We start from the raw sequence: 15,942 nt of genomic DNA on the forward strand, positions 1-15,942 counted from the left end.
CTCTCAATAGGAAACACAGGATATAAACAAATACATATGAAATAAATTATATAACATGTAAACGGTATATATTTTTTGAAAGTTAGAAATATAGAATTGAGTTCATGATGCTGTTAATATTAGGAGATGAAAAAGAATATTTCTGATAAGATGGAAATTGATGAGATACCAGAATCAAGTGAGGGAGTAACTCATGTAGATATTTTGGGAGAGAAGAAGTTAAAGACAAAAGCAAGTACAAACACTATATCAGAAAAAAAAATAAAGTTACTAATATTCAGCTTCTGATATTAAAAATAAGATCAGGCAACAAGATTATAGATTGGAAAAACAGCCATTCTTAAGAGAGGAAAATATATTTCCTAAATTCTTTTAACTTTTGTTTAAACATATTAAAGGTCATGATGATTGACTATCAGAGTAAAATTCTATAATGACCCTCAGTTACCATTGTATCTTGAGTGTGGTTATGAACTATATATAATGGCATAGTCAGCCCTTTGATTAGGTTATTTTAACACAGTTGACTTAAGGAAAGAAGATTCTCTTGAGTGGACCTGACCTAATCAGGTGTGTCCTTAAAATTGACTGAGCTCTGCTTAGCAAAGAGATTTGAAGCATGAAAGATGATCAACATGAAGGGTGTTTTCCTAGACTGGCTTTGAAGATGAAGAAGGTCATATGATAAAGGACATAGGCAACTTCAAGAAGATCAGAACATCCTCTGACTGACAGTTGAAAACTGTCTTACAACTGCAGAAACTTCAATCTTACAATTGCAAAGAACTGGAACCTACCAAACTATGTGAACTTGGAAGTAGACCCTGAGCTGCAGATGAGAACATAGGCCCTCTGCCACATTGATTCTAGCCTTTTGAAACTCTGATGAAAGGAATGAACCATGCCGTGCCTGGACCTACAGTACTGTGAGATGATAGATGGGTATTATGTTATGGTTCTAAGTTGCAGTAATTTGTTACAGAACACTAGAAAATGAGTACAACTGTAATAATAGAATTTTCTCCCTAGTGTAGACTATGACTACTGTTGCTTTATGTTATGAGGCATTACATTATAGGAACAGTGCTAAAAGTTTCACACATTACATTATCTGGAAAGTTTAATGTATATTCCATTGTATATTTAATAATTAGAAAGAGGGGAGTATTATGAAACTTTAAAATAGTACAACTGTCAAATTCTAAATTTAATCATTAAAGATATTAAATTATTAAATCAGAGTAAAGTGATAATTGATGGCAGTAAAAATTTATGCAAAAACATAATATTTTTATTTATTATTATAATTACTTTTCTGAGACAGAGTGTCACTCTGTCGCCCAGGCTGGAGTGCAGTGGAGCGATCTCGGCTCACTGCAAGATCTGCCTCTCGGGTTCACGCTATGCTCCTGCCTCAGCCTCCGGAGTAGCTGGGACTACAGGCGCCCGCCACCACGCCTGGCTAATTTTTTTTGTATTTTTAGTAGAGACGGGATTTCACCGTGTTAGCCAGGATGGTCATAATCTCCTGACTTCGTGATCCGCCTGCCTCGGCCTTCCAAAGTGTTGGCGTTACAGGCGTGAGCCACCGCGCTCGCTCAGTAGAATTTATCTTGATAAAAATGTGCAGCTGTGGATTGTGTTGTAACTGGGATGAACGTTTCTCTGGATGGACCAGTACAAGGTCATTCCAAATAAGCTGGAAAGTTCAGCGTGGTCACAGAGATACTCAGTTTTCCTGAGCTACCTTCTGCACCAATGTGAATCACTAGCAGATATAATAGAGTCCTTGAAGCCGACTACCTCGTAAATGAGAGTGGGTGAACTAGAAACCATGGGCTCTGACAAATCTACACAACACATGATCATATCACCTCCTAACTACATCACCAAATGCTAGAAAAACATATAGTGAGCTGCTGAATAAGGAATGTTACCTTAAAGATTAGCTGAACAAGAAAACGCCACAGAGAATCTAAGCAGTCTTCTCAAATACCAAGTTACAGAGCCTCACCCAAACACTAGATGCAAAAGAACTATCTTAGATAGGTGCAGGACATGAGGAAAACTATTAAAGATCAAGCATTTTTACTTAGAGAGGCTGAACATTACTTAAAGTGACTATTTATGTTATTATTGCCAGCCTAATGTTAGTTGATGAGATTGTGAGATTATTCATTCTATATATGGAAGGTAAGGGCGTCTATAATAGTTACAGACAAAATAAAAAAGCTATATGGTTGCTGGGTATCCAAGTCATAGTGTGAATAAATGTGTGATATCAATACATAAACACATTTATATACATACAGACAGACATATATAGACATACACGTTTATCTCAAAATCAATAATTATTGTACTCAGCTGTTTGGGCTGCCATGTGTGACTTCACAAAGATTTATTTCTCACAGCATTGGGAGCTGGGAAGTTCAAGATCAAAGTGTTGGCACACTCAGTGTCAGGTGAGGGCTCTGTTCTTTCTCTGCAGATACTCATTGTATCTTCATAGGATGGAGAGAAGAAATCAGAAACAAGTACTCCTTTACTTGCTCTAATAGTTTTTTTATAAGGGCACTAATCTCATTGTAAAGTCTCCACCCTCATGACCTAGTTATCTCCCAAAAGATCTCCATCCTAATTCCATTCCACTGAGGGTTAGGATTTCAACATATTAAATGTGGAAGAACACATACATGCAATCTGTAACAATTCTCTCTATTCACATGTAAGTAATCTATATTCAATTTATGTTTTCACATACATGTTTTTCACATAAAAATTGTAGTGAATGAGCAGTGTGCTAGTTCTTCGAGTTCTAACAGTTTATTATCTTTAAGTTTAGAAACCTTTTGTATGTTGTTTACTTTGATAATTTATATGGCAATGAAAATTTATCCAAAAATGTAAATAATATAATCAATTCAGAAAATGCTGACCTGAGCAAGCCCTATCTCAAAATCATTATTGTATTACCTAGTTATGCATAATTGATACTTTTTCTATTTATTACAGAGAAGTTTGAAAGTCAAGCATGTTTAGTTGCAGTCAGTCTTCAGCTATTTTTTTTTTTTAAACAGAGGTAAGCAATATCTAGTTTCTAATTCTGGTGGCATCTGAAGTCAGCATGGAGTTCTGCAGCTCATTAGAGTACTATACCAGTATGAGAGTTTATTTTTATTTTTATTTTTACTTTTTCCTTGTTTCTAAGTCCAAGTGTTCTTATTTTCTACCTTGTCAGTACTGGACATAGTAAGTGCTCCCAAATTTGGGGTTTTGGAAGGCAACCAGGGTAGCATTCCATTTCCTTAGCAATAAAACACTCACATATTATCACTGAATAAGATGCCATTCCATCTATTTGTTAACCTGATACAAAAACTTAACATTTTTTTTAATATATGCATGAAAAGATCAAGAATTTCAAGTTGGGAGGCAAAGCTCATATTTGTTCCCTACCTAATCATTCTTTATGAAGAATAAGATTTAAATATGAATTTAGAGTACAGTATAAAATCAGACACTAATTTTCTAAGATTAATTAAATTTGAAAACAAACAACTTCTGTTACAAATACAAATCAACATTTGTTGATTCATAATAAATAACCATTCACCACTGTATTTTCATATCTTAGTCCCACTTGGAATTTATTTCATCCCTGGAGAATAGAATTTGGGAAAGTATTATTCCAGTTTCAGGAAGATTTTTATACTGAGAAAAATGTTTTATAAATCTATTAAAAATTATTTTTCCTCTATGTGTTTCTATTTCTGCTTCCTTTGTATCCCTATAGTGGCATCCAAAAATGCAATTATTTAAATAGATAGAAGGCATCTTTTAAATTTTAACTTTTATTTGTAGAACAAGATAAGGTCCTCCTTATTTCAATATCAGTAAGTCTCAACATTTGATTCCAAATAACAGTTTCATACCCAAATCAATAAGTGACTATTTTGTATATTCAGAATTCACCTCAACAGTATAAATTTATTCTCAAATATATATATTGAAAATGATAGAGAACAGTAGGAGATTTTTCTATCACATAAAATGTCCTGGTTCATTAATATGTTCAATATGCTGTCTCAGTGGATATTTTTCCTATTACAATATACAGTGAAAATAGCCTATAATATTAATATATCAAAATATATTCAAAGGTTGATTAGATATAATTGTGGCCTAGAGGTGTATGTTGGAGGGCAGACTTACATGTAAAATAAATAATTAGTGGAGTGCATTTATACATCCATGTCAAATAAAAGCTAGAGAATAAATAGACTACTGGGCAATAGGAAATAGAGTTAAAGAAAGGGACAAGAAATATTGACTATGAAAAGTGTAACAAGTTGGTTGTTCTAGGTTGTTTTCCCACTCTCACAACTTATATCAGATTAAACAATTGATTTTTATAGATTTTTCTTCTTAAACATTTTCAAATCAGTCTCTATCTTTCCCATATACCGTTTACCAATTATAAGTTTTCCTGAACTTATCACCTCTTACCATGATAAAGTGTCAGAGACTGAGTTTACTCTTCCACCTTAAAGAATTAAAAAAATACATAAAATACATGAAGTAAATATTCTCATATTTTGGATCACACACAAGGCATGGCATTGAGAACTGAGAGAAAAATTACACACAAGTGGAACCATATGATCACTCCATCTTACCGACCAAAGGCAATTTCTAGGAAAAAAATACAAGGAAACTTAAATAGAGGCTGGCTGTATTTCTTAGTTGAGAAACTTCAGAGCTCAGGGAAATCAAGAGGGCTAGAATTCACAGGCCAGAGACCAAACAGTGGGAGGCAAAGAGAGAACTGTGGAGACATGCAGTGTTTCCCTCAAATCTACAGCTGAGTAGATTTGACATAGAACAATCCCTGGAATTTATATATCAAGTAGAATAATCCCTGTAAATTATACAGGATCAAAGATCATTCACATTCCCGCCAGCCAAAATGAAAAGAGCTCTTAATACACAAGGTTTCAACTCGAGTCTACAAAATATTAATGATTCTCTAATGGGGCCATGTGAGCTCTAGATGAAAAGCTATCCTGAACTCCCCTAAAAAAAGGTTAAAAATGTGTCTGGACTGGTACAAGATGGTATCTTACTGTGGTTTTGATTTGCATTTCTCTGATGATTACTGATAATGAGCATTGTTTTCATGTGTTTGTTGGCTGCTTGTATGTCTTCTTTTGAGAAGTGTCTGATCATATCCTTTGCAAATTCATGTCCTTCATAGCAACATGAATGCAGCTGGAGGCCATAATTTTAAATGGATTAATGCAGCAACAGAAAACCAAATACTCCATGTTCTCACTTGTAAGTGAGAACTAAACATTGAGTACACATGAACATAAATATGGGAACAGTAGATACTATGGACTACTAGAGCGGGGAGGAAAAAAGGAGGGCATGGGCTGAAAAACTGTCTATTGGACACTGTGCTCACTACCTACGTGACTAGATCCATGCCCCAAACCTCAGCATCACACAATATACCCGTGTAACAAACCTGCACGTGTACCCACTGAAACTATAATGAAATTTGAAATTATTTTAAAAATATGCCTTGAAAGGTTCAAATTGCTTTTAAGTAACTCAACTACATTCCAGAACAAAGCCCAGAAATATTTGAAGGAATGCAAATAATTTAAATACAAGACACAGTAAGTTGAAAGATTAGGCAAAATATTCCATGCAAATATTAATAATAAGAAAGCTGGAGTTAGCAGATGAGTATCAAGTTTATTTGTTTTTTCTGAATCTTTGGAAGCATATTGTAATTAAGCTCAAATCCTCTTGTTTTGTACAACTAAAATTCTTCTTGCAGAAACATTTTTTTCTAAAGTAAATTTATTATTAGATTCCCTGGATATATGGGTAACATATATATTATACCTGCAGAAATTCTGAGTAAATTGATATTTTTAATACTTTCCTGGTAATGCCAATCAACAGCTACCAGCAGTGTGAGCATGTCATTATTTTGGTTAAAAACATTTGATAGCTTTCCACCTCTTACAGAACAAAATATAACCAATTTTTATGCTATACATAATTCTTTAAGGCACAATCCATGCTTATTGCTGTGGTACTCTCTTCTTATAAATATTTCTCTTAACACCATCAATATCAAAATATATATAACTTCTGATTCATAGGAATAACTAATGACAGAATAGATTAGATAGTTATTTTTTAAATTGTTTATTAAAAGTAAATAAAATAAGTTGATGTTATGATTAGATATAAGGCAGAAAGTTGAGAATGTGCTCAATTAATAGTTATATCATGTCCACTATTTACAGACATTACTCCAGGGACTGAGTGTACAGTGGTGATAAAACAATCCAATTCCCTTAACTTATAAAACTTATATGTTAGAAGGATCAGATTAAAAATGGCAAACCAGAAAGCTCCAAGCCCTTTCCCCTCAACAGAGAAATCAAACAGCAAGCAAAAGCTGGCTAATATATGAGCCAGCTGGCTTGTAGGAGCTCCCTTATGGGAACTCTGGAAGACAGTACAAGATCCATAGCATGATAGACTGGATTAAGAAAATGTGGCACATATACACCATGGAATACTATGCAGCCATAAAAAAGGATGAGTTCATGTCCTTTGTAGGGACACTGATGAATCTGGAAACCATCATTCTGAGCAAACTATCGCAAGGACAGAAAACCAAACACCGCATGTTCTCACTCATAGGTGAGAACTGAACAATGAGAACACTAGGACACAGAGTGGGGAACATCACACACGGGGGCCTGTCATGGGGTGGGGGGAGGGGGAGGGATAGTATTAGGAGATATACCTAATGTAAATGAACAGTTAATGGGTGCAGCACACCAACATGGCACATGTATACATATGTAACAAACCTGTATGTTGTGCACATGTACTCTAGAACTTAAAGTATAAAAAAAAAGAAAGATTCATAGTAAAGCCACCCAGTGGGAGCTCTGGAAAACAGTCAGAAATACACAGTAACCAAGGGAATGGCCAATGAAGAGAAAGCCACATTCAAAATAGAAGGGAAATTTACAGTATTTTCGCTCACTTTTGCCCTACCCCTTTCTCTATACAGCGTGGTCTTTGTCTGGAAGACACAGAAGCCCAGTTCCCCGTTCCCATCTTTGAACTGGAGGCAGCACAGGGGACATTATTGGCAAAGTTCTCATCTGTCTTGGGGATGCTTAAAGGACTGGTCTATGTTTTGCCTCTCTCAGAGGTCAGGTAGCAGAAAGTGGTTGAATGCAATGGGATTTGTTCATAAAAGCTACAGGGAAAAGCAGATCCACAGATACGCAGGAAAAGGTATCATTGGTGGAGATACACATTAGACCATCTAAAGCCACAAGGAGTGGCACAGATGAGGCTCTTTGGGAGTTCCAAGATAATTAAAAGCAACCATATGTACAAGGTATTAGAAAAGCCACATGTATGTCCAGACAAGACAAATTGTTCAGAAAAGAACTGAGAAGACCTTAAGTTTTTTTCATGAGCTGCTCCAAAGTTTCAGAACATGTCCTATTACTTAGTAAAGAAGTTCCCTAGCATGGGACATGTCTGCAAAGACTGAGAAAGGTGGCATGTTTTTTTTTTTTCCTTTTTTAAAAAACATGTTCAACCTTTCTGTGCTTCTAGGTTTTTATATCTGTCTTGAAATAGTATATATATGGTTTATTCATTAACTCTGATGATCCTTTTTACCTTTAACATATATGTATATTATCATTTATTTTGATAACTGATAAATTTTGACCATCTTATTTCTGTTCTAAGTAGTTTTGTGATTGTTTTGCTTCATTTCATGATGACGATGATGATTTAGTATTTTCCCCTTTACTTTAGTGTCTGCTTTTGTGTTGTTTAGATTTTTCCTCTTTTTGTTTGATTTACCTTTATTAACTATGTTTTATAGGTGGGAGAGCCTCAAGGTGACTGACTAGCTGTATCCAATACTCCCTTCTTCTATAAAGAACCAAAATAATGAGTAGATAATTTTACTTTGAATAGATCATTTATCACAGAACATTAGAATTTAACATAGAAGTGACAGGAAATACCAAAAGCAGAGAAGGAGAGGGAAGCAAGGCATCCTGCAAGGCCGGGATTGGCTGAGATCCTGGAGAGTTTAGGTGTTCCAGGTTCAGAGGTTCTCTGCTTTAGAGAATGCAGAAAAATGGTAAGGGAGAGGCCCCAGTGGTCCAAATTCTCACTGTGGACTCCTGCAATTCCAGCAATGAGAGAGGCCCTGGACCCTCAAGAGACCTGAGATTAACATAGGGAGTTGCCTGGAGACCATAAATGACACTGCCCCAGAGAGCGCTCACAACAGGTCCAACAAACCCCTGACAAACCCCTGAGCCTTAAGAAGCTACAGCATGAGCTGGGCATGGTGGCTCACGCCTGTAATCCCAGGACTTTGGGAGGCCGAGGCAGGCAGATCACGAGGTCAGAAGTTCAAGACCTGGCTAGCATGGTGAAACCCTGTCTCTACTAAAAAAAATACAAAAAGTTAGCTGCGCATAATGGCGTGTGCCTGTAATCCCAGCTACTCGGGAGGCTGAGGCAGGAGAATTGCTTGAACCCGGGAGGCAGAGGTTGTAGTGAGTCAAGACTGCATCCTACCTTGGGGCCCAACAGTCCCAGCACTTCCACATTTCTGGAGCCTCACTGACATTCCCTGTCCACAGCTGCAACAGCAAGGGGTGAGGTGGGAACCACTGGCAGCGACCCTGCCTCTCCTAACAGAGAAGCAGCCAAAGATTTTCGTATGCTCTAGGACAAATTCTACGCCTACAGCTGCTGCCACCACTGTGGGCTACTGAGAGCTCAAGTATAAGCAAAGAATGTGCCCTCTCCCCACACCAAACCACTGCCTATAGTTTAAAGCAACCCTGCATTCCCCAGTGGCAGAGCTTCAGTGTTGCTACTGCTCATTCTGCCAAAGGGCCTGGATATTTCTCTGCCCCTGCCTACTACAGCCAGCTCCTGCATACACCACTAGGAAGTGGGGAGGGAGGGGTGAGGAGAGATCCACTCAATCTAGCTGTCTAGCTCCTCCCTCACAATGCATGAGCAAGACAGCTGGGGGCCTAGAGACCAACAGCCTAATACACTCTTAGCACCTGGATACTCCTTCCAGTGAATGGAGTTGGGTTTACCCAAACAGTTGCTACCACCACATCTGGTACTCACCTGCATGGACCACCAGTAGGTCTAAGGACTGGCCTTCCCTGCCTGTCACAACCATCACCAACACCAGCGTGGACAATTTGGGTCCCAGAGGGTTGTCCCAACACTGCTACTGCCATTGCCCACACCACACCTGCTTCCCAGGGACCCAAGAACCCTTTCGGGTGCTTGGCCCACCACTGTTATTCCTGGCAATTGAGCAAGCCACTTCGTTGCCCTAGAATTGGCCTATCTGGACCTGCTAACACAAGTGCCAGCATACACCACCCTGACACCCAAAGACAGGCATGCACATGGCTGCCACCACTGGGGTCCCAAAACTGGCCCACGTGGCATCCTAGTTCCCAGCAACTTCATCACAGCCTCTACTAACACCAACCAACCTTAAGCCACCAAGTAACTCACAGACATCATATGATGCTGTTTACAGCCAAAGAAATCATACAGAGACTGCATTACAAAGTACGCCCAGAATCAAAGCCAACATTCTCTACCCAACCAACACCATAGACTCATCTTCAGGAAAAAGTCCTCCCATACAAAAGCAAATTCAGAAAAAAATATTGGAACAAAAGACTGATAAACCAGATGCAGAGATATCAATGTGAGTATACAGGAAACATGAAAAAACAGGAGGTATGTAATTTCTAGAGGAACACAATAATTCTCCACCAACAGATCCCAATCAAAAAGAAATTTATAAAATCCTGGAAAAAGAATCAGAAATATTGGTGTTAAAGAAGCAGAGTGAGATACAGAAGAATGCTTAAAAGCAATACAAATAAACTATAAAAAAATCAGGATATGAACAAGAGATTTACCAAAGAGATAGATATCTTTTAAAAATATAGAACTGGAGAATTAATTAAACAAAATACAAAATGCATTCAAAAGCATCAACAATAGACTAAGCAGAAAAAAGAATCATAGAGAATGTGAAAACAGTTCTTTTGAAACAACCCACTCAGGTGAAAGTAAAGACAAAAGAATAAAAGAGAATGAGCGAAGAGTATTTACATGTAGGACACCATAAAGCGGCAAAATATTCAAATATTCAGAGTCCCAGAAGGTGAAGAGTAAACAAAACTGTTAGAAAACCAATTTAATGAAATAAGAGATAAAAACTTCCCAAGTCTAGCAAGATAGTTAGATATCAGATGTAGGAGGCTAAATGATAGCCAAATAGATAAAATTCACAAAAGTTTTCTCCATTGCACATTATAGTCAAACTGTCAAATATGAAAGACAAAGAGAAATTTCTACAAACAGCAGGAGAAAGTATCTAGTCACTTATGAAGAAGAAATCCTCCATCAGACTAACAGCAGATTTCTCAGCAGAGATTTTACAGACTGGGAGAGAATGAGATGATATAAGAGATGTAAGAAACAAAACAAAACTGTCAGCCAAGGACATTCTACCTGGAAAGTTATCCTTCATAAATGAAGGAGAAATAAAGTCTTTCCTGGAAAAGCAAAAGTGCCAAGAATTCATCACCATTACACCAGCACTACAATAAGTGCTTAAGGGAGTCCTATACCTGGAAGCAAAAGATTGACGCCTATCATCATGAAAACACACACAAATGTAAAATCAACTGGTAGAGAAAACAGACAAACAAATAAGAGAAAAGACTGAAATATTGCCACTACAGAAAACCACTAAACAACAATGATAAACAATAAGAGAGAAAGAGAAGAAAAAATATATACAAAACAACCAGAAATTAATTAATACAATGAGAGAAATACACTATCCTGGCACCCAATGCCAATCACATATTAATAACAATCTTGAATATAAATGAATGAAACTTCTGATTAACAGAAATAGACTGGCTGAATGGATAAAAAATGATTGTATTTTTCCGTTTTCACGCTGCTGTATAGAACTTCCCAGAGACTGGGTAATTTATAAAGGAAAGAATTCTGCATGGCTGGAAAAGCCTCAGGGAACTTACAATCATGGTGGAAGGGGAAGCAGGCACCTTCTTCATAAGGCAGCAGGAGAGAGAGAGAGCATGTGAAGGAGGAACTGCCCAACACTTATAAAACCATCAGCTCTTGTGAGAACTCACTCACTATCATGATAAGAGTATGCAGAAAACTGCCTCCCTCATTCAATCACCTCCCTCCAGGCTCCTCCCTTGACATGTGGGGATTAAAATTCAAGATGAAATTGGGGTGGGGACACAGAGCCATACCATATCAATGACAGGATTATATGCTGCCTATAAGAAACTCATATCACTTTTAAAGATATACATTGACTGAAAATAAAGGGATATTTTAAAAATTCCATATTAATGGAAACTCAAAGTGAGCCGGAGTAGTTATATCAAATAAAACAGACTTGACATCAAAAACAGTAAAATGAGAAAAGGATGATATTACGTGATGATAAAAGGATCAGCTCAGCAAGAGATATGACCATTCTGAAAATCTATGCACGCAGCAAAGGAGCACCCAGATAAATAAAGGAAATATTATTAGATCCAAAGAGAGACATAGACTCCAATATGATAATAGTTGGGGACTTCAGCACTCCATTTTCAGCATTAGACAGACCATCTAGAGAGAAAATTAATAAAGAAATGTGAGAATTAAACTACACACTAAACCAAATGGACCTAAAAGACTTTTACAGAACATTTTATTCAATAGCTACAGAATACACATTCTCATAATCAGCACATGGAACACTCTCCAAGATAGATAACATGTTAGGACAGAAAATAGTTCTTAAAATATTTTTAAAACTTAAAATCATATCAAGTGCCTTCTCAAACTACAATGGAATAAAACTATAAATCAATAAAAAGAACTTGGGAAGTTGTACAAATGCATGGAAATTAGACAACATGCTCCTGAATGGCAATTTGGTCAAGGAAGAAATTAAGAAGAATAAGAAAAAAAATGTCTTGAAACAAATGAAAATCAAAACACAACATACAAAACCTATAAAATACAGCAAAAACAAAATGATGTTATAGTATTTTTTTCATGTGCTATTGTATTCTGTTTGCTAGTATTTTGTTGAACATTTTTGCACCTAAGTTTGTCAGGATATTTTCTTGCCTGTAGGTTTTTTTTTTTTTCGTTATTTTTATTGTATCCTTGTCTGGGTTTAGTATTGGGGCAATGTTTGCTTTACAGAGTGAAATACTAGCAAACAGAATACAATAGCACATGAAAAAAATACTGTACCATCATAATGTGGGATTTATCCCAGGGAGGCAAAGATGATTCAACTTACCTCAATCAATAAATATGATATGTCACATCAACAGAATGAAGAACAAAAGACATAGAATAATCTCAATAGATGCAGAGAAAGCACTTGATAAAATTCAACATCATTTTATGATAAAAACCCTCAACAAACTAGGTATTAAAGATACATACCTCAATCCAATAAAGACCATGTATGACAAAACCACAGCTGACATCAAACTGAATGGGGAAAAGTTGAAAGCCTTTTCTCTAAGAGATGAAATAAGAATGCCCGCTTTCATCACTCCTATTCAACATAGTACTGGAAGGCCTAGCCAGAGCACAGCAACCATGCAGGAGGAAAAAATATACACACACACACACACACACACACACATACACATACTATATATATATATATATATATATATATATATACACACATACATATATATATATGTATATATATATGGCATCCAAATTGGAAAAGATGAAGTCAAATTGCCCCTCTTTGCTGATGACATGATCTTCCATCTAGAAAAACCTAAAGACTCCACCATAAAACTATTAGATCAATTAATAAATTTATTAAAATTACAGGATACAAAACCAACATACAAAAATTAGTAGCATTTCTATGTACCCATAATAAACTGGCAGAGAAATAAATAAAAAATGGGCGGTTAGATGGGGCATGTGGAGAAGGAGAACACGCCCTGCACCTGGGCTTCTGCACTGACTGAGGAAGTTAACAGGCTTGTGCTGGGACAACGTCTATAGCCCAAGCCTCACATTCCTCTACCTGACCTAACAGAGACCCCCACACCCACTAAAAAACAAACACTGTTGGGTTCAAAGGAAGACCTAGCACCGTTTGGTATCCTGGAAAAACTGATCCCGCAGTACCTCCTGTCAGAGGAGAATGTAGCTGAGGTGCATTCATCTTGATGAATCTATGAACTCAGAAAGGTGGATCCAAGATCCATCTTCAGACTTGAGGCGGCTCTTGGCCTCCTGCTGCTGCCTGCTGGTGCTGGCTAGTGCAGGAAGCAGAACTTATTTGCACCTCCTGTCCAAAGAACTAGTCAACTATACCAACAAACCAAACACCACGCAACAGGCCAGGCACAACTTCCACAAAATGGAATGAGCTACCTGAGGAGGCCGTGTGGTACCCTCCTGGGCAGATCCAAGCTACCCCAGAGAGTTAAGTTTGCTAGGACATAAATCTGCCTGAAAGCTTTGATCCATAGGAACAGTGGCCAGACTGACCTCAGAGAGATCAGGGACCAGGTCTCCTATGGCTTTTGCTGGGCTTTGGGGGCTTTGGAAGCCATCTCTGACTGGATCTGCATCCACCCCAATGTGGGAGGAGCTCAAGGAAGGAATCATGTGGAGGTGTCCGCGGAGGACAAGCTCACCTGTTTGTGTGGGGACGGCTGCAATGGTGGTTATCCCAGTGAAGGTTGGAACTTTTGGACAAGAAAATGCCTGGTTTCTGGTGGCTTCTATGACTCTCATATAGGTTGCAGACTTTTCCCATCCCTCCTTCCCTGTGAGCACCACATCCATGGCTCCATACGTGTGGAAGGGAGGCTCCCCCAAGTGCAGCATGACCTGCAAGCCTGGCCAGACCGACAAAGAGTTCTTATGGTATCTCTGATAGCACAAAGGACATTATGGCCAAGATCTACAAAAATGACCCAGTGGAGGAAGCCTTCTCTGTGTATTTGGACTTCCTGCTGTACAAGTTCAAAGAATACCAAGGGGTCACTGGAGAGATGATGGAGGCCATGCCATCTGCATCCTGGGCTGCAAAGTAGAGAACAGCATGTCCTACTGGCTGGTTGCAAATCCTGGAATAGGGACTGGGGTAATAATGGCTTCCTTAGTTTTTAACTTTTATTTTAAGTTCAGGGGTACATGTGCAGGTTTGTTACATAGGTACACTTGGGTCATGGGAGTTTGTTGTGCCGATTATTGCATCACTCAGATATTAAGCCTGATACTCATTAGTTATTTTTCCTGATTTCCTCCCTCCTCCCACTCTCCTCCCTGCAACAGGCCCCAGTGTGTGTTTTTCCCCTCTATGTGTCCATGTGTTCTCATCATTTAACTTCCACTTATATGTCTATCAATGATAGACTGGATAAACAAAATGTGGTACATATACACCATGGAATACCATACAGCTATAAAAGTGGACAAGGTAATGTTCTTTGCAGGGACATGGATGGAGCTGAAGGCCATTATCTGTGACAATAACTTATTTAAAATCCTCAGAGATCAAGGTCACTATGGAATTGAATCTGAAGTGGTGGCTGAAATTCCACACACTGAGCGGTACTGGGAAAAGATCTAATCTGCTGCAGGCCTGGCTGGCCATTCCTGGGGGAGTTTTTCCCTGAATATAGTCAGGGATGGGGATGAGATGGAGGTAGAAGTGTGTTTTATTTTTTGAGTTCACATAAAATATAAGTTTTAGACGTGGCCTGAACTGGATTGGGCCTAATCTATTCATGACCCATCAGAGCTATCTTCCAATAACAGAAACCAAATCCCGGATACCTCCCAGCCCATTCAGTGGACTGACAGCCATAGTGCAGACAGTTAGACCACATAAGCCACTGCTGCAAGCACCATGTGTTTTTTTCCCCAAAGACTAGTGCTGTTTGTAGTGCCTGCTGCCCCGGCTCTGGCTGCATTTCCCCACTCCCCCTCCACCTCCCCTACCTACGCATCTTCAGAGAGCAAGACAGAGACCCAGTAATGGAAAGTGGAGTTTGTAACGAGATGACAAATTCCCCCTTGTGAGCAGTACCTCTAAGCAAGTAGCTTTACACATGTGCGACAAGTTCAGAGGAGATATGATGGTATGGTAGCCCTTTGGAGAAAGTCACATTCTCCTAGGGCCCCTGCAACTATCGAGCTTTGCAATGTCAGAAACTATCTCTAGTCTTGCCCCTGGCATGATTCTTTTTTAATAGGAGTTTTATTTTTGTGCACCTCAGCCAATCATGTTAATGAACAAGTTTAACAGTTGAAGAAACTATACTAGTTTTTTAGATTGCCTCCTAATGTCGTGGCTTAAAGCAAAATTGAGTGGTTATAATCTGCTTCTGACCTGCTGACCTACTGACCACAATGAAACTAGTTTCCAAGAAACCAGCTTTTACTTTTTTTTTTAATTACTGCTTTACTCTGTCAAGTTAATAATACATGTCTGTGCCAATAAAATCTTTCTCCTTCAGAAAAAAATAAAGAATGCAATCTCATTTTCAGTAGCTAAAAAAAAAATACCCAGGAATAAATTTACCAAGGAGGTGAAGATATCTGTAAGAAAAACCATACAACCCTACTGAAAGATGTTGAAGATGACACAAACAAATGGAAATACATCCCATGTTCATGGATCAGAATAATTAATATTATTAAAGTGACCATACTGCTCAATGCAATCTGCAGATTCAGTGCAATCCCTATCAACTTAACAATGCTATTTTTCACAGA

The 15,942-nt window shown here is 38.0% G+C and overlaps 1 pseudogene; it reads left to right on the forward strand.

Moving 5' to 3' along the window:
* LOC100587469 overlaps positions 1–14,794 on the forward strand; it is a 48,066-nt pseudogene extending 33,272 nt beyond the window's left edge.
* The last annotated feature ends 1,148 nt before the right edge of the window (positions 14,795–15,942 follow it).

This window comes from Nomascus leucogenys, chromosome 20, assembly GCF_006542625.1.
Source record: "Nomascus leucogenys isolate Asia chromosome 20, Asia_NLE_v1, whole genome shotgun sequence".
NCBI lineage: Eukaryota > Metazoa > Chordata > Mammalia > Primates > Hylobatidae > Nomascus > Nomascus leucogenys.